Source organism: Pelmatolapia mariae, linkage group LG20 (assembly GCF_036321145.2).
Source record: "Pelmatolapia mariae isolate MD_Pm_ZW linkage group LG20, Pm_UMD_F_2, whole genome shotgun sequence".
In the NCBI taxonomy this organism is placed as follows: Eukaryota; Metazoa; Chordata; class Actinopteri; order Cichliformes; family Cichlidae; genus Pelmatolapia; species Pelmatolapia mariae.
The window spans coordinates 18,901,120-18,926,503 of record NC_086244.1 but is presented as its reverse complement, the minus strand read 5'-3'; the positions used below and the strand labels follow the sequence as shown (position 1 = coordinate 18,926,503).

The 25,384-nt window shown below is 41.2% G+C and overlaps 1 protein-coding gene across 3 annotated transcripts in view; it reads left to right on the top strand.

Moving 5' to 3' along the window:
- LOC134618727 (metabotropic glutamate receptor 4-like) overlaps positions 1-25,384 on the top strand; it is a 188,561-nt gene that overhangs the window by 52,630 nt on the left and 110,547 nt on the right. The gene's annotated exons all lie outside the window — the stretch shown is intronic.

Here is a 25,384-nt window from a genome sequence, read left to right as displayed (position 1 = left end):
TGCAGCATACTTAAATTCACTAGACTTTTAATGAAAAACAGCATAACCAATATTACACCACATCAGCATCACCACACTGTAAATATAGTATAAAAAAAGTAAACACAGCCTCTCCTAGGCCATGTTCATCCTGCTTTCCTATCTGTCTTTTCTTCACAAGTCTAAATGACATCAGTTTCAAACATTTTCCTACTGTCCAGAAAACTAGGCGCTAATCATTATACCATAATTCTGCTCACTAATGACATTAATTTGCCAATGGTCGTCAGTCAGCCCTCTTCTAATTAATTCAGGAAAGCCATGCATGGCACCGTGAGCTCCCTGCACCACTATTGGACATAGAGTATAAAATGAGACTCTGCATTGTTTTGGGTTAACAGATGTGAAATGTGCGAATGAGAACAAAACATAAACAATATTTGACAAGGTTTATATAATACCTGCTTAATGCTGTCAAACCAAACTACAGGCGACATCCAAACTAATGAGCATAAGGATTGTGTTGCAACAGATTGTCTTTGTTTTAGACTTGGTAGCAGTGAGAAAACAGTGGTTATGCATTGAAACCCTTGGTCTATGAAGACAAGTGAGGATCTCTTATTAGTTATTCATGAATTCACTGACTAACAATTTGCAAGTCAATCTGTATGAATGTAACTGTCTGAGGACTGAACATATACTATATGAGGGGCTTACTTTTCCTCTTCTTTATCCTTTAAGCTTTTAGAGGCTATTGAGGAGCAGAGAAGATAGTTAGAGCTTCCACTGTTGTTCAAATTATAGGTAATACTTTAGGTAGCCTTTGTGATATTTACACAGACTTTATCTGTTAAAAGAAGATCAGGTCAGTAACACCTGCTGTGACACTGATTTAACTTCTTTTAAATTCTAACAGCCAGCCGCTAAGGTCAACGAACTTCTCAACAGAAAGAGTAGAAAGGTACATTGTACAATATTCCATCCTAAAGAAGCCTGATTGGTGTCACAGAATGAGACTCCAAATTCTCCAAAGTACTGGAGTGATTTCTTCTTCTTCTTCTTTTTCTGGTGCCATGCTAAAATCTGTCACAAAACCTTGTAATTATTGTACCCACTGAGCAAAAGGAACTTGGTGACATAGCTCACACAGGAACTGTGTTACTGCACAGCAAGGCAGAAGAAAGCAGTCAACACAGCTTGGCGAGTACACTGCCCCAACAGCCTACGACATGTGTCAACATCAGTTCAGCCTGTACAGGACTCCATTTTGTACGGACTGAGCCAATATGAGATGTTACCACAGCACTCGTCATCATCCTTTCTGCTCAAGCCAAAACACGACAACAATGAGGCATTTCTTAGCAGAGAGCACAAACACTGAAAAGCAAGAGCTGAAACACACCAACACATGCACCTTTAAACTTCATGCAGAGGGCAAGATGGCAAGCACAAAGACACCAGACACAGTTTTCAAGACGTAGCTAAGACGTGTATCCACGGAGGCCAAAAAGCCTCCAATGACTGCTGCACCTCATGCTGCTCTACAGCTCTCCAATAGCAAATTTCCCACTAAACAAGGCTGCCAGGACTCCTTGTGGAGGGCGCACGAACTGCCAGAGGAGGGCCTGTCCACTCACAGGCTTGTGAGACATCTTCACACAGCTAATTGGCAAGCTTGTGTTTGGACAGGAGTTTGCCAGTGAGATGTTGTGTGTTCCAAATTGCATGCCAAATCCTGTTGTGGGAATAAATTATTTTGCCTTTTCCTTTTTTCCTCCTCTAAAGGGCATAGAGCTGCACCATCCAAAACTCAGTGTTCTTGGGCAAAGAATGAGTTTCCTGTGAATGTAGTGCAACTCACATTTTTGATAGGCCTTAGATGGGCCGGGGTGGACAAATTATTTACCCTAGAGGCTCAAGCCAGAATAAGCAGCAATCCTTTTTGACGGACAATGGCCTTAAAGGTATCTGCCCAGTGGGCTCGAACAGCCTCCTTGACAGGGCCTTGAGAATGACTTGGCAAATCCCTCTAAGGGGCAGAGGAGAACACTACAGGATGCTGCTACTGCACTTCAAGTAGCAAACGCTATACAATATTTCAAGAGATGGCTGCTAAAAACAACCTTTTTACAGAAAAATCATTGCAAAAGATAATAAGACATACACTTTGATATTTGAAAAAGACAAACACGTCTATAACAAAGGCAGCTGGAAACAGAGCAGTGGACATATTACAGAGTTTGTATATTGTATTTTAGTGTATTTTCCTACACAAGGAAGTTATCTTTAAATGCTCACACAAGCACTGAATGGCCAAATCCACTTTTATGTGCATTCCTAGAATTTCCAGTCTGTCCTTGACATGGTGCATGTAATGTGAGGTATTGGGAACAGCTATTAGCTGAGCATGTTATGTATATCACAGTGCTGACGCTGAATTACCATGACCTACTCTAGTGCAGCTCTCTGTTATGGCAGTAGAACCAAATGGGAAGAGAGAAAGCTTTTAGGTAATGGAACACATGTGAATGCGTCAGCCTTCAATACTCATCGACTAACAGGCAAAAAAACAAGGAGGTGTTCTATCACTGCATTTCCTGGTTTATTTAAAAACAAACAAACATGGGAAGTAAACAGGCTGATCATAGGGCTGCTACTTCATAGAAAAGGAAACAGAGTACAGATAAGTAATGAATTGTCGAACATCAATTTGTTTGTAATCTTTTTACACGTTGGATCATCTCTGATCAATTACAGGGACAATTATTATTATTATTATTTCATTCAGCTTAAATGTGGCAGATAGTTAAGCAGACTGAAAGACTGTCTGGAAAATAGGCACTGATCAGTGTGACTGAATTAGAAATATTGTATGTATATATATATATGACAGACACAACAGGTAAATATGGTTCTCCCCTTGGGTTGTGTTTCTGTCTCCCATCAAATGCTTTACAGCAACTGCAAATAAAAAAAGAAAAGTTAGTTTCAATAATAATGGCAATGCTTCTTGAAATTTTTTGTTAAATATATTCCTGTGTATAGCATTTCAAATAAATATTGTAGAGAACAGGGAAGACTTAAAAGCCTTTAATCAACTTATCTTCTATTTTGTACTTGACAGGCGGAACAATTTCTCATGAATCACACTGATAGAGAAACAGGAAGCCATGGAAATGTGATTTGTAGGGGGCCCAGAAGTGGCCCCAGGTGAAAAAAAAATAACACAGGGTTTAATATTTTGAATAATATTAACATTACACCAGATCACAAAATGGTTTTGCATATATACTCATGTGTCTCTCTTTCTCTCTCTCTTTATATATATATATATCTATATATATACATATATATCATACCTTGCTGTGCCCTTTAGGATTCAATGTTTGTGTTTAATAACTTAAATGATTTTAGCAGAATGTTCCTATTTTGCTTAGGTTTGCTCCATCATATCCACCATCCTCTGTAATACTCCCCTGCAGTAAATTACTTAATTCCTCTGTTAGCTGATGTTTAGCAAAATAAAGCAAGTTATAGTATAATAAAACAGTTGATCTGAATTTTAGTGTATTTGTCTGCGTAAATAATACAGGTGCATAGTATTTAAAGGGTGACACTGCTCCGACGTACTACTACTGTGGTTAAAAAAAGAAAAGAAAAAAGAACCCATAATGTTTAGAGCCCCTACCATGCTTGAAGGCAAAGTAGAGCAATTTAAGAAACATTGGTTTTCATGTTCTCGTAGTGCCAGTGGAAAAGAAAACCCCTAAAAAATAATCTCATTGCCTGAAAGTTGTTCAAAGGCATTGTGTGGGACATACAGGCAATAATTAATTTAGGCAGATGTGGACAATTCAGGTTGTGGGATTGTAGTTAAAAAATAAAAACAGGTGCAGAAACAGATGGATTTTCATATACAGTAATACAGAGAATGTAAGCATGTCATAGGCTGGTTGTTCTATTAAAAACCTGCAACTATAAACTTTCATCATAGCTTTTTCGAACAAATACTATTTGTGTTTTAAACTGTTGAAAATCAGGGTGTAAAAGTTATTGAGGTCCATCAGAAGCCACTCTCTTTCTTCCTTCAAGGATATCGACTAATGGTAAGTAAAGCTAACATATTACTTTCACACAGCACTGCTCGTCATATTCAGACTGTTTTCTCCATCATTAACGTCACATACAAACATAAGTGGGGCTCCTTTGAGCGGTAAGGAAGGTTCCACATCACCGTTTCTGCTGACTTCAAACACTGGGTGTAGCTTCTTTCAGCCTCTTTCTTTTATGTTCACCTGAGATGTTGGGCTGAAGCTGAATGATGATGCTGATGAGTCCCTTTGACCTCCAGTACAGCGTGTACATTGGTGTATGAGTGATCATTTCAGAAGCTACTTTCGGCTTTATGTGTAACTCAAGTTATTTCATCGCGTTCTCCTAATAATTTGATTGACAGGGCACACAAATGAAAGAATGCAGACTCAACATATTGGAACCAGTGCTGCTTGCAATCTTGATCGTTGCAATTGTTTCTCAGCTCGTTGCTTATGGGTTTTTCCTTATCCTCCTTAGTGGAGGAGTGGCTGAGGGTGAAGTGTTTGCTCAGCACTTCAGAGCAGCCAGGATTCCATCCCCATGGTGTGCCATGAATATTTTACTATATTGTTACGTAATTTACGCACAGGGATTGGGGTTGAAAGCTCTCTCTATTTATTCCCTCATCACTGGGTCTAGCTCTTGGTGTGTTTTCATCGGTCGGGTCTTTATGCTACCATATAAGCAGGAGCAAAGTGCACCAGCACTCGAAATAATTAGTGGTTGGTTGCTTATGATACTCAAGACAGACTGTGTGTAATTAAAGCCCCAGGCTTTTGATTGTATCTCTTATACATCATGGAAAACAGCCACACTGACTGGCTTGAGGAATATAGCTGCTGCAGTCAGAAACTGCAGGAGCATGCACCTTGTTTCAGGTATAGAAGCTGACTTGCTGAGACAATCATAAGCTTTTAGACAAAGAGGGGGAAGCTTGGGCAACTTCCGCACAGCAGCTCTCTAAATTAGGTACAAGCAAGCACAGTCAGTCTGGAGTACTTTCCTTGGTGGAGAGGTGAGTTTGGAACAGTGGAGACAGATGGAAGGAAGAGAGCAGAGGCGTTAGCTGGGTATACTCCGAAAGCAGATCAAAGAAGAAGGTTATCTACTGACAGGTGACAAATCAAGGGAATAACCGGAATCCTTGACCCTTTTAGTGAGGGGATCTGATGATTTTTATATTGTGTGGGGCATTTTCCTTGAAAAGTTTGAGTCACCATAAATCAGTTTAAACTGACGGATCATTGCTATTTGTTGAGTTATTGGGAAGTATCATTAAGGGAGTGACCTTTGTCAGTATAACTATGCCCCGATCCATAGAATGCACAGGTGTCACTAAATGGTTTACTGATGGGAATTATATAAACATTTTCTATCACCAGATCTCCACATGCTTTTCACCAGTTTCTTAGAAAGCACTCTTCACCACCATTAGCAAAACATCAAATGATGGAATATCTTTTGGAGGGATGGTGGTCCATTCCTTAAGCAGAGTTCAGTCGACATACTTGACAAAAATCAGTACCAGGCAAACTCAAGCTGCTACTAAAATATTTTATGTTGGTTTTTCCTGTAATTTGTCATCCTTCTGCAGCTGCCTGTTGTGCTGTCTGTGAAGCAGAGACCTTGCATCCGCCTCTCTCCTCCCTCATTAGAGGCAGAGCCCCTCAGGCACAGTGCCTTACTCCCCCTCAGCATTTCACTGTGTTGAGACAGGGCTCTTATTGGATTACCCAATCAGCCTACAGTGACGATAGGCTGAAAGCTTTAAAGGATCTCAACAATCTGCACGTGCTTTTTACTTTCTCTTGTTAATGGCCCGTCTATTCATCCAGACATTAATGTTTATATCTTTGTCACTGTTGGACCTGAATAAAAATGGAGTGGCATTAATAAAATCGGTATTGTATGTTAATAATGGATTAATCTGTTATGTTAAGACGAGCTGAAAGTCAAAATATTATTTACACGTATTTTAGACGAAAAGGAGCGCATACAAATGGCTGAGACACCACTATATCGTCATCAGTCACACTGGAGAAAGCCATAGCAAACCATTTGTGACAATCCATACCTGAGGGGTATAAAGCAAGTTCAACAAAGCCAGGCTTTCTTTGTGTCAGCTGGGTTGATAAAAACTTTGACCCCATCGAAAGATAATTGGTATCACAGTGGTGGTTATAAATCCAGGCTTTCTGCTTTTGCCTCTGTGTGCGCTCACATAAGAGAGCGTTTTACATGTCATTTGACTCTTTGTCTGCCCAAAATCAAGCTGAGCACTGCCTACTCCAATCACAGATATTATTAGGAACAGGTGATAGTCATCTATGAAACAGTAAAAAAAACCCAAAAAAAACAGTGTGCAACAAATAAGACAAATTGGTAATGCCGCAGAAAATCATGTGAATCATGTGATCATCACAACTAAAATGGACAAAAATAATCTCAAAGTTTTATATTTATTTTACTGTTTGGTGTGCTTTCAGTGCTACAATTTATTTCTAATATGACAGCTACACATTGGAGGTCTGAAACTTTAAATTTTATATATTTAAACACAGCGGGCTACTTGGTACATTCAGTTTCCACAGCCTCCAGCCTGTTGGAGATCTGGAAATTTGTAATTTGTCATCAGATTGAAGTAAAATTTCTTATGTTGACTGAAAAGATATTCTTGATGATAAATAAGACTACAAAGGAAACTGATGTTCTAATCTGTGCTCTATTATATATGCATTTCCAACTGTGTAAACAAGACCAAGCATGAAAAGATATACATTTTCTGCACCACCAACCTTATACGACACCTACCGTTTGTACAGCTGGGCATCATTTAGTCGTATTAGTAAGATATGGCTTAACACATTAGATATGTATTCCTACATAACATATTAGTTGTCACGGACCCGGCTCTGGAGGACTCGGGGGTCCGTGAGCAGTTATGGACTGTTGTTATTATTATTGTTGTTATTATTATTATTATTATTATTATTATTATTATTTAGGGGCTGTGTCGTCTACTGTTCGGTCCACAGTTGCATGTGTAGTGTGTGTTTGCGTGTGGGTTTGCTTCTCCCTCTCTCTCTCCCCGGTCCTTGGGCTGTTTACAGAAGTGCACGCCGTGGGAGAGGCGTGTCCTGGCGACTGTCGTCATTGGGGGTCCCTCTTCACTGTTACCGGCCCTCCTGCAGCTGATTACCTGACCAGCTGTTGGTAATCATCCCTCCCGGCTGGAGAGAGGTATTTAACCTGGACTCGCGGCGACAGTCGACGTGGGATTATTACTCAGAACTGGTATAGTCCGTGCGAGCAGTGTGTGTTTGCTAGTCGGCCAGCGTGTGGCTAATTGTGGACTCTCCTTCTTCCTCCAGGATAGCCGAGCGGAGAAGCGAGTTGGGGAGCACACGCACTAAGGGAGCTACAGCACGGGACGCACTGGGAGCAGGAGACGAGCACCTTTGGAATATTGCACCTTTGAGTTTATTGTTGGACTTACCTGTCTGTTCACTGTAAATAAAGTGCACTGTGGCATCGAAGAGTCCCGCGTTTTGGGTCCTACTTCCCTCGTCCCCACGGTCTGAGTGGCAGACCGTGACAGAATAATCCCACCAACCACCATGGACCCAGCAGACTCAAGAGTTGCCATGGAGGAGGGATCGCTCACACAGCTGTGGGGTTACTGCCAGAGCGTAACCCAGGCTGTGGATCCCCACATGAGACACATACAGGTAGTGTTTTTTGATAATTATCTTTCCTCCACTACCTTCTCTACGAGCTTTCTGGATATTGACAAACTCATTCACATTGTAACTGAGCTGCGGGCAAGCTCCAGCTTCGAACTGTTTGGTTTGGGCTGTCCGGGCAAGGAGGATGCGGCTGCCTCCCTGGCAGCCCTTGCTGCTTGGTTTTTTCTTCATAGGCGGAGAGTTTTTCCACCGCCGCTTGCTGCTCACCTATTGGACCCTCCACTGCAAGGAAGACGGTGCCCTACTCCATCTCCTCTCATTCCTTCAATGTCCTCTGTGTCGGCAGACAAAGGATCGGCAGCGCTGGTAACCACAGTGAGTCAACCAGACTCTATCACCTTACTTAATCCAGTCTCTCACGAGCAGGAGGGGACAGTTTCCTTTGACGCGGCCCCGCCATCACGAAAGAGTCGGCGTCATCTTCATCAAACCGAAGCTCACCTCACTCCGGTTGTTTCGGAAGAACCAGCTGACTCAGGGCTAGCCGCAGGACTAGCCGCACAAGGAGCCGCAGTGAGTGAAATGGACTCTGTGGTTGGTAAAGATGTTGCTGTTATGAAAACAGAGAGGGCTTCGTTTAAACCTAGGGACAGTGCCCAATCAGTTAATAATAAAACCGGGATTGCAATGGGGAATAAGCTTAGAAGGTCTGCATTGCCAGAAAGTGGAGGTGGGCCGGAAGCTATTCCTGGGTCATTTAGTAATGTAAGGAGTAGTGCTGATTGTTTTTCGGGTGCTGGACACGGAGCCTTCGTTTCTGAGCCAGTTAGCTCTAAAACGGTGAACTCTGAAGGCGCTGGGGTGGCGGCTAAAGGGACTGAAGCTGTTAATTCTGAGTTACTGCACTGTGCTAATATGCATCCTGAAACTGTTTTTGTGGCTGCTGATTTGTTAACGGACCCGGTGCTAGAACATGGTTCTGCCACTACAGGCAATCGGGAGGCTGGGATTCTCCCCAGGGCTTCCCCAGAGGCCGAACTGGAAGCCTCAGTCGGCTCTGGCCCCCTGGACGTTGCAGAGGCAGCGGTAACATTGTCTTCCTCTCAGCCCTTCATGTTAGCCCTATCACCTTCTACTCAGTCTGCCGCCCAGCTAGTCACTCAGTTGTCATCTGTTTCAGCATCCACATCACCCGCTCGACCATCATCTTCGCCACCTGCAGCTACTGCATCACCATCTTCACCTCCGGATCAACCATCTATAGCTGCTCCGCAGCCGGAGGAGGAGCTCAGCGAGCGGGGGGAGCCCGCGTCGCAGCCGGAGGAGGAGCTCAGCGAGCGGGGGGAGCCCGCGTCGCAGCCGGAGGAGGAGCTCAGCGAGCGGGGGGAGCCCGCGTCGCAGCCGGAGGAGGAGCTCAGCGAGCGGGGGGAGGAGCTCGCCGAGCTCGCCGAGCCGGCGGAGGAGCTCGCCGAGCCGGCGGAGGAGCCCGCCTCGCCGACTGTGGAGCTCGGCGAGCCGGAGGAGCTCGGCGAGTGGAGGGAGCCCGCACCACCTGAGGAGGAGCTCTGTGAGCCGGAGCTGGAATTCGGCGAGCAGGAGGAGCGGCTACCGTCAAGAGAGGGGCCCGGCGGGCCGGAGAAGCGCGCACCGCCTGAGCTGGAGCTGCAGGGGCCGGAGCTGCAGCAGGAGCCGGAGCAGGAGCTTGGCGAGCAAGAGGAGTGCCCGCCATCGAGAGAGGGGCTCGGCAGGCCGGAGGAACGCGCACAGCCATCAGAGGTCGGCGGGCGGGAGGAATCCGATCAGCCTACGCGGGGGGTCAGTGTGCAGGGTTCACGTTCAGCGCGCCCTCCACGCCGTCCACGTTCAGCGCGCCCTCCACGCCGTCCACGTTCAGCGCGCCCTCCACGCCGTCCACGTTCAGCGCGCCCTCCACGCCGTCCACGTTCTGCGCGCCCTCCACGCCGTCCACGTTCTGCGCGCCCTCCACGCCGTCCACGTTCTGCGCGCCCTCCACGCCGTCCACGTTCTGCGCGCCCTCCACGCCGTCCACGTTCTGCGCGCCCTCCACGCCGTCCACGTTCAGCTCATCGGGGATCATGGGCCATTCTACTCTGTCACTCACTGGAGCTGCACCACCGTGGCAGGCCACCGGAGCAGCAGCGCCGCCGCCACTGGACCCGTGGCAGGCCACCGGAGCAGCAGCGCCGCCGCCACTGGATCAGGGGCAGGCCCCCTGAACCGTTTTGTTGCTGCTGCCGGACCCATGGCCGTCCGCCGGAGACCCAGCGTTCCCTCCAATGGACTAGAGGTAGGCCTCCTGAACAGTTTTCGGCCTCTGCCTACCCTTAGCGGGTCTCACCTGTTGTGCCGCCCACTCGTTCGGCCACCAGAACTATGTTTGCTGCCATTAGGGCAGGAGGGTGGCCTGATGAACTGTGTTTTTCGTTTTTGTTGTTTAGTGGTGTGGTTTGGAGGGGTTTTGGGGCCCTCCGTCCTGGCCCCCCGCCGCCCGCCCTGGGGTGGTTTTCCTGTTTTTTGCTTTTTGTTTTGGGTCGTCGGGGGCCGACCCTTAGAGGGGGGGTACTGTCACGGACCCGGCTCTGGAGGACTCGGGGGTCCGTGAGCAGTTATGGACTGTTGTTATTATTATTGTTGTTATTATTATTATTATTATTATTTAGGGGCTGTGTCGTCTACTGTTCGGTCCACAGTTGCATGTGTAGTGTGTGTTTGCGTGTGGGTTTGCTTCTCCCTCTCTCTCTCCCCGGTCCTTGGGCTGTTTACAGAAGTGCACGCCGTGGGAGAGGCGTGTCCTGGCGACTGTCGTCATTGGGGGTCCCTCTTCACTGTTACCGGCCCTCCTGCAGCTGATTACCTGACCAGCTGTTGGTAATCATCCCTCCCGGCTGGAGAGAGGTATTTAACCTGGACTCGCGGCGACAGTCGACGTGGGATTATTACTCAGAACTGGTATAGTCCGTGCGAGCAGTGTGTGTTTGCTAGTCGGCCAGCGTGTGGCTAATTGTGGACTCTCCTTCTTCCTCCAGGATAGCCGAGCGGAGAAGCGAGTTGGGGAGCACACGCACTAAGGGAGCTACAGCACGGGACGCACTGGGAGCAGGAGACGAGCACCTTTGGAATATTGCACCTTTGAGTTTATTGTTGGACTTACCTGTCTGTTCACTGTAAATAAAGTGCACTGTGGCATCGAAGAGTCCCGCGTTTTGGGTCCTACTTCCCTCGTCCCCACGGTCTGAGTGGCAGACCGTGACATTAGTAGAGCAAAGAATCTATATTGCACTAAAAGAATATGATAAATTCTATTCTAAATAAAAGCTTCAGTAAAAATATGGCGCCTCTAGCAGTTCTTAAAGTGAAACATTTAATAATTAGCTGTTCCCCACCAGGTTACGTGTTCAGCCTTAGTTACTATGGTGATCAAACCAGGTAAAAAGAGAGCCACCATTGTGACACACTGAAAACTCTCACTTAAGTTCAACAGCTTGATAACCAATCCATCTTTTTTGTAGAACGTCCTTCTGGTGTACTGTTCAGTTTTCATTGTATAATTGGTTAAACAGGAATCTGAATGTATTAATAATAATAAATCCCAAGGAGAGAGTAATTGTGAAACATCAGCCTGTTTGAATCAGTAAAGGCTGTGAATTCATCAGTGTACTCCACTTTCTTTCCTCCTTTGACAGTTTGACCTATAGCGTTGAGAAGCACCTGATTCTGCTTCATTGCCACTGGACATAATTTGCTATTTAGTTAGTAAATGCTCCATAAAATTGCTATTTTTTTTCTTGGAAGGACAAGATGTGACTGTTATGAAGTTTTCCTTTATAGCATGGTGACCTTTCTATGAGGGTTTATCACTACAACCCATTTCACATTACCAAAGCCATTTGACCCATTGCTCAAATAACACAATGATCAGGGAAACGTTGTAGGATGTCTCTAACTTGATGGACAAGATGACTCTCTCAGTGTTTGATGGTTTTATAATGAGAATGGTTTAAATGCCTGAAATTAATGGGAACCTTGGTGTAATAAGTCATCCCACAAGATAATAGTGGTATGGCTACATGTGACACTTTGACTTGTTAGTGCTTTATTTCACGAGCAGCCTCAGGTGTGCCTTGACAAATTCCCAGAGGCTCAATATCCTGGAACTAGGTGATGATTAAGAAGAGAAGGCTTTGAACACGAGAACTCATTCTGACTAAACTCGCTTTCATGCACCTCCGAGTGTGGTTTGCTGCACAACACAGTATATTCGCTTATTCACGCGGCCCTTTTCCTTGAAATCCACACATCCGCACCCAGCAAATCTCATGCACTAATTCGATGCATCCGGAAACTCTAACCAACACAAAACAAAAGAAAGGTGAATTGCCTTAAAAACAAACAGGAAGCAATGTTTCTGAATGTGTTCAAAGACCAGTGAGCTTTCCATGTTTTCTTTTTTTGCACACCCTTCAACTTGGCTTTTACAACTGGGCAAATCAAATCTGTGAAGCCGTCTTTCTCGACCCCAGATTGCAGACGTCCGCCATCCACCATGCTCTAACAACAGAGGAGCAGCTCCTTTAGTTCGGGATTAGTTCCAACTCAACTCACTTTGTTCACCCAAGCCCAAGCGGTCAATTCCCAGGACATTCATGAGTGAAGGCTGCCCAGAACCTTGTGTTTTATTCCTGGCAGTATTTTATCCCCATCCTCCTGCTGTTTGAAAATCCCTCTGCAGGAAACACGAACCACCGCTGGTAATCACAGAGCACAGTGACAAAAAAGCTACTGTGTTGCTGTCTGTTCTTGTGCATTATTTTTTTTGGTGATATGTTAGGTTTCACTCAAATTAATTACTCTCCTTTAATTAGTGTGCACCAGCAGACCTACTGAGGAAATAGCAGCAGGAGGAGGGAAAAAATGCTGTTTCTTTTTTAAATGTAGAATTTTATTCTGCTGAGCACTGCTGAAAAAAACATTCCAGAAGCCAAGACTGACAATGAAAAGCACAATATAAATACCAGCGGGGTTTGCTTATGTTCTCCGTGTTAGAACTGTCACCATACCTTAGTGGTTGCAAAATCCCGATTTCTAGCATTTTAATGTGTCTGTTCCCTGCTCTGGCTTTTCTATAAAAGTTTACAAAACCTCACATCTTCACACAGAGCACCACAAATAGAGCACAGCCATCAAATAGTTTTCTTGAAAAGAGCGTGGGATAAAAGGCTTGGAGCTGTCTCACCTGCATAATCTCACCATCAACCCACCAATCCATCACTGTCCTGCTGTGTGAGGCAGCGCTGCTTAAAATTTACTCAGACTTTAACAAAGGTTTAAAGCTACAAAAACGAGAAAACAGAAAATCTTAAGTAACTCAAGCAGCTTTAAATGAAGAGTAATCAATGGCACCATGACAGCTTCCTTATTGATTGTGGGAGAGCAATTTCTTTTTTATTATTTTATTTTGAGGAGGCAAAGTGACATTGTCAGCTGCTGAGATATGACTGAACAGAGAGCTCAGTTATTTATTAATTTCAGCACAGCAGCTTCCACGGACTAATAAATATAAAACATATGAGGAAGAAAAGGTCAATATAATAAAATTTTCATAGAGCCACTGTAAAGTTGCCTGAGATCTTAAAGGAATTGTTCTGTCAGCCCAATGCCAGGCGATATCCTCAGACTACCCTCCAGCAGGGATGGAAAGAAAAAGTTTGGCCGTCTTCAGGCTAAGCAGCTTGGACATCATCCAGCCTTCTAACACATGAGACAACATGGAGCTCCTCATGAGTCACTGCTGTGTCACACAAAAGGACTCGCTTTCTGTTCAGGGGCAGTTGGGAATGACCATGAAAAGAATATATTCAAGCTATAATTGAGAAATAAACAGGACTAGGGAAAGTTGTGATTCTGCTTTGTGTCAAGCACCGTCATACTCAAATGACAAGAAAAGGAATCAAAATCTTGAGACACATTTTTTTCTATTTGTTCCTTTTCTGCAAAATAGTGTTTTCGATCATTATTTTGCATTAAAGAAAAAAAAATATGGCCTGTGTTTTTTCATGGTGAGTCACTGACATGAGCAAATAGGCTGGTGGTTCATGCAGATATAGCTGTGCGAAATGAGTTGCTATTATTTTGGTGAAATCCCCGAGAACACGCACCCCAAAACCACGTGTCTTTCTGGCACAAGGCGACTCTACTCCCAATATAGCCACTTTGTCAATTAAAGCAAACTAAATAAAAAGCAATAACACAATAACACCTAAAATGTAATTTGCCATTTAAATTACTCACTGCCCTCTAGCCAGTTGAGTATGGTACCCGTGCCCAGCTGCATGAAGAGGTTTTAGCTCAGTACATTAAATCCCATAGCCATCTGAAAGCAGCAGAACTCTTTACTGACAAAATCTGCCCAGTTCCAGAATGCAGTACCACTACACTTAACCAGTATGTTGGCACCAGGCAGTAACTAAGAAAGCCTTTTTTGGTTATATCAGCTTTGTGCTGTGCTGAATGTCACTACCCTTTTCCAACTTTCTTTTGGTGACAATCACATTTTATGTTGTATCACCTTGAACAATATGATGTGACCATTTATGGTATTTACAACAACATTATAATTAGAAAATGCTGTCATATAAACAAATCATCAACATGTTATATTTCTCTCTAGAGAAACCTCCTCCCATATGTTAAGATGTTGTTGTCGTGTGTGATGAGACCATTGATGTGACTGGCTAAGCATGAACCACACGAGCCCTTTTTTAACAGTGCCCTTCTATGACTGTATAAACCAAAATACCAGGTGCCTTAGGAGACACCACCACAGTCTCAGCGTATTAATCATGTAATAGTTGTAATAATGGATATGAAGGTTTATATATTCACTATAATCCATCAAACAAGCTGTCACTCATATTTGTTATGAGAAAATAGGAAGTATATGTATGAGCCTGGTTGCTTTAATAGCTGTGCACTGAACATATTTAGCTTCACATGGTGTGTAATTAAAGTTAATTAGAAAGCTATGCATGTTTTCCTTACAAACAAAACCAACATGGTGGCCTTTCTGAGTGTGATTAGCATGCTCTACCAATGCCTTTGTTTGTTTCTTTTTCTTTAACAAGAGCTCAAATTTATTTTGCCATGCTAGGCTTAACACACAAATACGGTGCATTTAAAAAAAAAAAATCTGAATTTCCCAAAGTTGTATTTATCAGAGTATCTCACTAAATATATTAGACCTAATAAGCATCGTACTCATCTTGTGAATTTGTACAATTATCTCCATTATTTTACATGTAGAAAAAAATTTAAATTATTACAACAATTTTACTTGTTCCAGAGACTTTTTTTCCCAACACAGCAGGCTAGTGTGATCAGTTGACATTGATTAGCTCCAGAAAATTTGTTATGGGAAAGAGAGGTCATTTTTTCAGATCCATGCCAAGAGAAGCAATTAAGGGGTTGTTTTGCTGACAAAATAGTGATAGATTCAAACCGAGCAGACACAGAAAAGCACGACTTCGATGTTTTTAGTGACTGTGACAGCTGATATTTATTTATGCTAACAGGCAAAAATGGGATAAGGATAAACGATGAAAGTATCGGGAAAAATATACTGGGAGTACACTACTCATCTGTTCAGCTTTTTAAAGCTGTTTAAAAACAGTTTTACTCCTTGGGTCTTGATTTCTAAAGCTCTAGCATGCATGTCTAATGTTCTTACACCAGATGGTCGCACTAGTCTCATGAATTTGATTATGTTTCTCTTATACTGTGATACCCTCAAACATTGTCAGTGCAAAGGTGGATCGCTATCGTCTAGGAAAAAATGCATTATTTACATGATTTTACAGTGTTTCCCATTTTATGAAATCAGCCGATATCTAAAATTAGTGTACAAAGTAGCTGTAAATATAGCCAAAGATAGATGCTCTCCAAATATTTACACACATTCGGATTACCAGCTGGCACATGAGGATCAATTCTCATTTACAGGCTAATTATCGTCTCAAGAGCTTCCTCACTCAGTAAAAACATAATAAATCCTTACAGACTAGCTGTCTGTTTGTCACCATCATCACCTTGTTTCTTTAACCTTCAGTCATTAAGCTATCAAAATTTGATGGCCTTCCATTACAATCCGGCACCTGGATATTGACCCACTGTTGTCAAGCTGGTGTGACAACATGCCTCATTTACTCACATATTTATCTTGTACTTCTTTGGCTAAAAGCTCCCATGGAAAAAAAGGAGGTTCCACAGTAATGGGGTATATTTACTTTTTCATACCCTGCTTCTGTATTTTGGTTATATGTGGCTGTCAGGTTGTATTTACCAAATTTTCTGACGTGGTAAGGACCAGATAGTCCTGATACCTCACAGGACTATCTGACAGAGGGTGCACTTTGTACTAAATTGAAACAGATTGCTGTTATTTCTTTTTAAATTTGAAGAAGAATGTATATTATTTTATTTTTAATATTAAACTTATGTCAACTTATGGCTTAGTTGGAAGCCCAATGTTAATAACTGTGGAAAACATATTTTTATATGATAACACCTTATTGTCTCACCCTGTCTTTATTAAGTTACATAACAATGACAAACATCGTTGTCCCTTGAGGCCAGCTTCCTAACCCGTGTGCTTTATTATGAAGTGGTTCACCAGAAAACATTTATTCTATAGCTCAGTGTACGACTGGATCTGTTCTTATATAATCTGTCCATGACGGAAGCAGGCTCTTCCCATATAGTTGCATTTCTTCAGTTCTGACAGAAACACTAATAAGAATATTAATATGAAGGAAAAACAGTCATCTCTCATGAGGCTTTTCATCCACAGATTCTTTATGAAATGTGGTTCTGAGGCACCAGTTTTCCATTTCATGTTAAAGCATTGTTTTGTATCCTCAGGTGCTTTGTGTTAGTCACTGCTTATCTGTCTCATATTATACCATTTGTTGCAGTTAAATATGCAGTTTGCCCTGTGATGCAAGATATCTTGTAGGTCACCTTATCTAATCTTAGTTTTACTACATTACAGATATAGATGACAGTTTTGCACTCATGGCTCACTCTGAAATATGTAATTGCTTTATCTGTGCCTAAGTGATATAAGTTGCAATCTAAGATAGATAATTGTTCCTATAACTAAACATTGTTTGTGGTTATAATACTTAGAATACGCTTTTCTGTAAAATGAGATAAAACATTTTAAGAAAGTACTGCAAAATAGCAAAATAAATTAAGTATGGAAACCTTTCGACAGGTAATCAAGTGGCATTATTATACAGCAAAAATGGCATTTGGGTTGAATGATTGATTGCAACAAGGTATATGCAGCTGCATTGAAAACCTCCTTGCAGTTCACTTGGAGATTGCCATGTTTGCCCAGAAGATTTTGACTTGTCTGCAAACATCTGCCAGCTACTCACTAAGTGATAATTTTTTTTTCACTACTGTTTTGTGGTTAGTTAGAGAATATTGGCAGATAAATTGATGCCTTCTCTGCAGCACATAAAGACATTATTGCTATGCAACAAGTAGAAACCTCCAGCAATCACTCGCCAACCAATCAGGGAATACGCATTTTTCCCTAGCAACCAGAGTTTGCCAGGAGGCTTTTAACCAGTCTCTCAACCTACGTGACTGACGCTTATATTAATTTAAATGTAAACACAATTACATTATAATTGAAATTAAATGATGACATTGAAATTAGTTAACTTTGTCCCGAAGCCTGTCTGTTTGTGTGTGGGTGTGCTACCATTTTATCTCTGAATATTCAGTTCATAAAAATGCAATAAAGTATTTAATAAAACAGTTGCTTCCAGTGTTGTTTTGCATTTTATTTATCTTTCAATAGTTACATTTTTTCCTGACCTGATTCCATTATAGGTCTGTGCCTTTCAAAATCACGAAATGTTTGCCACTTAGATAAACCAACCTTGACTCTCTTATTTTAAAAAAGCCAGCAAACAGCATTCTCGAGTCCAGTGTTTTTGAAACACATTCAACTACTTCTTTTAAAGAATGTATGGCTTTTTCACATTTTCCCCTCTGACTAGCTGGTGGGATTTGCCATTTGAAGATAAAAAACTAAAAGTGTTTTTTTTTCCTGTTCTGTTACTTACTGCAACTTATGCAAAAAGCAAGCTTTTTTGTATTATCAAATATGTTCACCTATATATTACATAAATACAAAACAGTTTTGATAGTTAAAATTATCATTACATATTATAATTCTGTCACTGTATAACATTTAATTGATTTCACTTTGAGTTTCTGCCTGTTTGCACGTAACTTTTGCAGGTTATACAGATTTGACTGCAGAGGCAACTGGGGTCACTGTGAAGGATGCTGCAGCTACACAACTCAAGCTGGTTTTAGTGCCTTCATATACCTTGATATCATCTCAGGGCAGAGATCTCTAACCCACTGAGCTCCTCAATAAAACTCAAGACATAAACTGAGGCACGAGCCATGGCCTCTGTTATGAGCCACTGGAAGCTCACAACAGTGCTGATTTGTAGTAAATGAAATGTCAACAGAGCGGCAGTTTAATCCCATTAACAAAGTCACTTTCCTTATTTTGTCATACATGCCTTTCTAAATGCGGAAAAGGATTTACTACACTTAATAATACAACTCGGTGTCTTTCGTTTGACCCGGATTTACTGTATTACATGTCTCAATGACATTGCAATGTCAAGAGTACAGATGGTAAATCCACCATATCCCATTGACCCCTGCTGGAGCGTCACCATTACTTAAAACTTGAAGAGTATTGACATGGAGATGAATATAGTGAGTGGGTGGACTTGTTCCAAAGTCATTCAGTGATGTTGTGCCATTAGATGATAGTGCAATTTGTGTGAGAGAAATCAATATGTGTGAATGAGCATTACAAATTAAACTCTCTATCAATTCTGGCATTGACATGTGTAGAATACAAATGTTGTTCATAGAAAGTGTGTCAAACAATCTGTTAAGTGCCTTAGAAGAAAGATGGACACACTCGGTATTTATTCCCTGTGTTTGCATTTTATTTATGTATTAGAACATTTCTATGTACAAGTTCACATTCAGACTTTTGTTGAAAGCATAATATAGAAAGAAAAACACATCTTTCCTTCAGCATGTTTCTCATAAATGAGAGTAACACCTCTTATGGTATAACTGAAAATACCCCTCTTGATAAGCAATTAGGCAGCCAAGGGGGGAAAGCTTCAGATAATTATATTAAATTAAAGAAAGTAGGTAATTATGCCCAATGTGAGTGTGAAACTTACTTTTACACAAACAGAAATTAGTTTCAGTGGTGCTTGGATTTTTTTCAGATAAACCCTGAGGAAACTTTAGGTTTAATCACTGTGTGTTTTTCTACTGTTGAATCATCAGGAAAAAGGTCATAGACTGAATGAGGAGGATCACACGGTTTATATCTGTTTTTGTTTTTTTTGTTTTTTTACAATATGAGCCACTTACTGTAAGGGAGAAATATTTGAACAGTAAAGGCAGACTTTGCTCTAGAAAAGCAAATGTATCCAGTCACTCACTCATCTTCAAACAGCACGTGTAAACAGAATGACCTGTACACAGAGTGACACTGTGTGAAAACCACAACTGTCGACTCGGTAAACTGCCCGTCTCCTTTTCTGCTGTTAATCAACTAGTCAGAGTTAATGGAGACGTCAGATCCTGACACGGACCTTAAGTGATTCTGAAGCTACAGCAGAGTGCTTTTTTTTGTTTTACCTCAATGTTAAATTTTTTAAAAGCATAAAAGACAACTGTGGTCAGACAAAATTGTATTAATGTTGTGTCTTCAGCGAAAAATCTTGGAAAAAATAGTTCCTAGAATAGCCTAAAAGTAACAGTTTTACTCGGTATTATATATAACAGACTCATTTTCTTTGGAAATGCTTCTGGTTACCTGGTTGTTTATTGCTGCATAATAAACTATATGATGCGTGTGTGAAATGAAGCCATCTTATATAATTATTTCCTTCTCTAAGGGGAATTAATTTGTCATGCTCAGATGCCTTATTTTTTCACAAAACTTTTTTTGGCATTCAGCAGCACAAATGAAAACAAAATTCACTGGCTACTTTTTGTTTACTGTGTGTCACTGTTTCTAACGGGAAAATGTTTTATATGCCTCAATGTGGGCTTTAAAAAGGGAAGTGGAGTTAGGGCGATGTCTATTATCTTTAGCTTTAATGAATATCAATGTTAAATGAGGCCTTCAACAGCCCACTAGTGTCTCTTTAAGTGCTGTGTCTGTCATTAAGTACTCTTAGTGTATTCGGCAGTGTGCTGAAAGCATAACTAGCATAACTATTACTGAGTATTATATCACTGCAACTATTACGATGAAAAGCAAAGTTATCAAACAGGAGTAAACTGTGAACTGGAACAGTTTTGTTAAAATACTTAATCAGTTGAAACTTTTAAACAATCCTGTGAGAGTTTGTGGAGTTTTATGGTTTTCAGCAAATTTGCTTTGTTATAAATATTTCATGTTGCCATCAGTCTTTGTAAAAGCCACATCACGAGTATTACCCCCATGTTTCTTTTTATTTCCATTTGCAGGTCCTAAACTTCAAAGATCTGCCTCGGGAAAAAAACCCGGTTTGCTTACACATGGAGAAGTTAGCTGTCTGTTGGCATCAATGTCAAAGTACACACAGGAACGACTAGATTGAAACACTCAGGCAATCAGGCTGCACTGCTTACAGACATTAGCTAGGCACAGCTTGATTTTGAGCAGGAGAGACTGCAGGCACACTCACTCAAACCACTCTGTTGTCTCATAACTGCTGCACACTGCATGTGCTATCAATGCTTTTCACTGCCCCACTTCTCTTTTCTGCAAGTTAAGCTGGAAAAAAGCAGTAATGAAATATTTACAATCCAACTATTGGAGTTTGAAGGGGAGTGCCTGTTTGTTCCTTATCTACAAGTCAAACATTTAAGTGTAGGCTGACCTTGGTTTTAATTCATGCTAACAAATCACGGTGTGACTTAATTAGGATTTTTATGACATATTCTGGCTGAGGTAACACGAGCTGAGCCACTGAGAGTGGGCCATCACCCACTTGTTTACATTATTGTTTCAGCTGTTGAGATAAAGCTGCCAGAAAATTCTATTGAACAAGACTCTGTGGGATGGGCTCTAATTTCATTAAGCAATATATGCAAATGGAGTATAATTTGCATTACTTTTGAGCAATTCAACACTTATTTGCTGGCAGACGAGCCCATACAAGACACCATGAACACACAATGGTCATAATTCTCAAAGCATTTGAAGCCATAAAGAAATGTAATTCGTTCCCATTTCATTTGGTTCATACTGCAAGTGCTCACATTGATGTGACATTAAAGATCTGATCCATAATCCAACTTAAAGACTCCCTTCTTTAATGTACAGTAAAACAGTTTCTCATAGTCTACCATGGGAGATAAAGGGACGACCCCATAATTAGGCATTTTATATCGATGTTGAATAGCCATTGGCTGACAGTCTTTTCTTAATGTCTAGTCTATTTACGGTTGAAAAGCCGTGCCAAAATGACAGTTGAACTAATCACAGACATTAACATGATGTTGGTTCACAATACAACAAATTTTAAAAGAAAACGAATGAGAGATAAAAAAGAAACACAAACCTACCTGGTGCCTCAAACGCACAACTTTACATTTGGGGGGCATCATTTAACCTACTGAGGTAACTGACTTCTTATATAAATAACAGAGTTTATTATACTGACAACACAGACAGAGATAATTTTAAGAGTCTGATGTGTTAAGTTCACAGTGCAACAACTGAAATACATGTAAATGTACAAAAAGTGTTTTTGAACACATACTCATCTGTCTATATGGAGAAGACATTATTTGGATGTCCACTACATTCACTACATTGAGGTCCTCTATCCTACGTGGAAACAGTGTCGACATGTGTTGGCCTAAAGTTCCTTATTTCGGCATTGTGCCCAAACCAGCTTTGACTAGCAAGATGACATTATGTTTGAACCATCTTTTCTGGGTGGTGGTATGAATCAGTCGCCTGCAAGAACTTAAGGGATATTTAGAGGCGACTCAATCCCATAACATTAAAAGAACAGATGAACTTACCCTAGATTCTGCTAAGAGATACCGAATAACAACACATGGCCTACGTAGGTTTTAGCTGAGAAACTTGTAATCGGACTACAGTGAGTCTTTAATAAGGTTGCATTAAAGATTAAACTTTTCCTTTGCCCTCAACAGTCTTGTTCATTTGCCTGGGGTCATTCAGTATGCATTCAATGGGGTAAAGCTAAAGTACACAGATCAATAGTGAAGTCAGAAGGTTTAAAAGCTGGCAGGATGAATGGAATCTTTGAGTGTTTTGAATTATTCAGTGGTGCGGTGAATTTGTCAGCCTCCTTTGCGCTGACAGGACTGTTTACATCGTTACATTCAAAAGAGCAGATGTTAAGTACTTGGACAGATATGTTTTACTCTTAACTTTTCATCTGTCAGTATTATCACTCAAAAAAAGACAAATATAAATATGCTAAATATACAATCCCCCTATTAAAAATAATAATTTCAAAGAAAATCAGTTTTAAATAAACACTACGGTGTCAACAATACTACAATTTTTAATATTTGCCAGTGCAACAGACAAACTAATCATTATCATATTCAAATAAAAACAAAAACAGATGCCAGGCCAATTTCATTCTAGTTAGAAACACGTGGGAGGATTGTGTTAACTGCCCAGGCAGACAAAGGGGAAGCCTTGCCACATGTAAAAAATGCCTGTAGCGAAACTGCATTCAGGTCAATTACAGCAATCAGTTCACACGTTTGGCCACCTAATGACAAGAATAAGTAAGACACACAAACAAACACCAAGATGGGCCCAGGACTCATCAGCTGTTAAGTGTTTAAAGTGGATGTTAGTTAACAAGGTTCTGCAGCCATTGGGCTATTGAAATGAAGACACATTTCACACAATGCAACTGTTATGTTTTCCAGAGAGATTGTATTTCTTCGCCTAGAATTACAAAAATGGATAGGAATAAATCCAGGTGTTACTTTAAAGTGAATCATAGAGCAGATACAGTACAGCTACAGCGCAATGTATTATCAAGTGGCAATTACAGATAAACCCCCCAAAATTCTCATACAGTCACTACTTTTAGAAAAAAAAAAAACAGGTTGATTGAGGAGAAAAAATGTCTACCACGTTGCAGCCTATTGTCAGTCCTCACACTACACTATATGTTAGGGGTTTTGCACTGTCCAAGGCTCCACATGTCTGCATTAGAATGAGGTTGAGAATGTTGTCGAGGTCATGACAGTGCAGCGTAAAGCAAGGATTCCTGTCGACGTGACAGATTTCTGCAAATGGCAGGATAAGCATGCGGGAGCAGACTGATTTTCCTGAGGTGCTTTGGGTTTTTAACAAATAAGGACTCAAATGTGTTATTACTAGGCCACACAGAGAATGTCACAAATGCTCCTGAAAGTCAGGCCCGTGTTAGAAATGCAAAATGAAATGTGTAAAATGTGGACCGTCAGCCGCCTCGCCTGCTTTTAACTTGATGGCATGCTTTCTGCATCACAACCAAAAGTGAGTGGTTGTATTAGTTAGTGTATGGAGGCTGAGCAGTGCGGAGAAAACTGTACATTACAAGTGAAAGAAAAGGGTGGAAAAGAAAAAGATATAGCCAAAAGGGGGCATATAAGAAGGATACAGCATCTGGAGAAAAAGCGAAGGTAAATTGCGCAGATAATAGATTATAGATATGCTCAAAACAAGGAATTCATAAGTGTGAAAAGCGCACGAACCAAAAACGAAGCACGATAGCTGAAATGTTATGACATGCCAGCATTAGTGTACTATACCATCACAACAAAGCTTTGCATGTTGAGTCAGTGTTTTAAAAAGAAATAATAAATGACAGTCATCATGCCACACAGGAAATCAGACAGACGTTATGTATAAAACCAGCGCTGGAAATAAATACGAGTGTGCTCTTTTATTTTTGAAAGTATACTGACTGGAGCAAGCAGTGCTTCATGATGCAGTTAAGATGAACTGATCTTTATTTTCTGCATAGTAATAGACATAAGATAACCTCAGTTATTTACTGATGTTCATCGACTGTAAGGTACACAGTTTGATTATGAATTTTTTAAATGATTCTCTGCCCTTGAAGGTCAATCTGCTGTTAGCTAATGGAATATGGGACTCCAAGTTTCCTGTTTCTGACATTGAATGTAATATAATGGCAAGTGTATTTGCAGTGATGAGCAGTTCGTTTTCCCTTTTTAATAACAAGCAGGTAGTACCAGGAACGCAGATTTTAGCTAAAGAATGTAACAAAAGAGACAGGAATTTGGCTTAAATCTTCGAGAAGAATCTGAAAGAAGCCAAATGGAATAAAAACGAAACTGAATATTCTGCTTCTGAAATAAGATAAGAGTACATGCAAAAACCAAGAGACAGTTCAGATTATGTTATTCATTGTAGAGGGGATAGTCATAAACTCTATATATAGCTGTAGTAGTTACTGTAAACCATAGCTTTCTGTCCCCAAAACTACAATACATATTAGGGTTCTGTTGCAATGGAGATGACATGACAAGAGAAGCAGCAGTCGCAGAAGTAAACAATGTAGGAAACATAACAGAATTATGTTTGACTCGTGTAATAATTTAAGGAAGGTTATCATCTGCTGTTATTTTTATGTCTTGCCATTGGATGGTAAGCCTCAAGGGCAGTCTCTAAACCACACGCTTCAGATCATGTTTTTTCACATTCACTGGGGGGCTTTTTAGGTTTTCTTGTGATGCCACAGTGACGAGAACACAAGAAAGCTGGGAGAAAGACAGGGGGAAGACACGTAGCGAATGGCCCCAAACCTGAGCCTCTGCGTTTGCTTCATGGCAGATGGGTCAGCTGCTCAACGCAGTGAGCTAACCCGGCACCCTGGATGTCATGTTTTATTCTCCGGGTTTCCCATGCACTCAGATTTACAATTGACTTTCTTCATACATAACATGAAAAAGTCCATTAAAACAGTTGGAAAAGAACTTTGTGGTTAGTCAACATGGACCGGCATTTAAACCCGATTGAGTCTTGAGACTTTATTGCTTAGCTGTGCGGCACTTTAGTCAACCCATGTTGTTTTGAAATGTGCTTATAGAAAAATGACTAGACTCGACTACATATTTCTTCCTACAATTAAGAATGCCTGTTACAAGTTAAACTGTAAAGAAAGTGAGCTTTTCTGCACTCTGCAACTCCAACTCTCTTTCACAGTGAATGAAATGAAAGAGTGTAAATGGGCAAGTGTTCAAGAATGAAGAAAGGCAAAACCTCTCCGTGTAGCCTTGAATAAGTAGGTACTGCTACCATGTTTTGTTAGGCCAAGTGCAAGTACTTATATCTGAGTACTTTTTATGAACAACCTCCAATATGAGTACTTATGGTGCTGTCCTTAATAAGGGTCTGTAGCATGCAGTAAGTGCTGTTCCAGTGTGTTGAAATGTCTTGCTGCAGCAGTCTTTTAATAGGCTGGTTGATCTGCACCCGAATG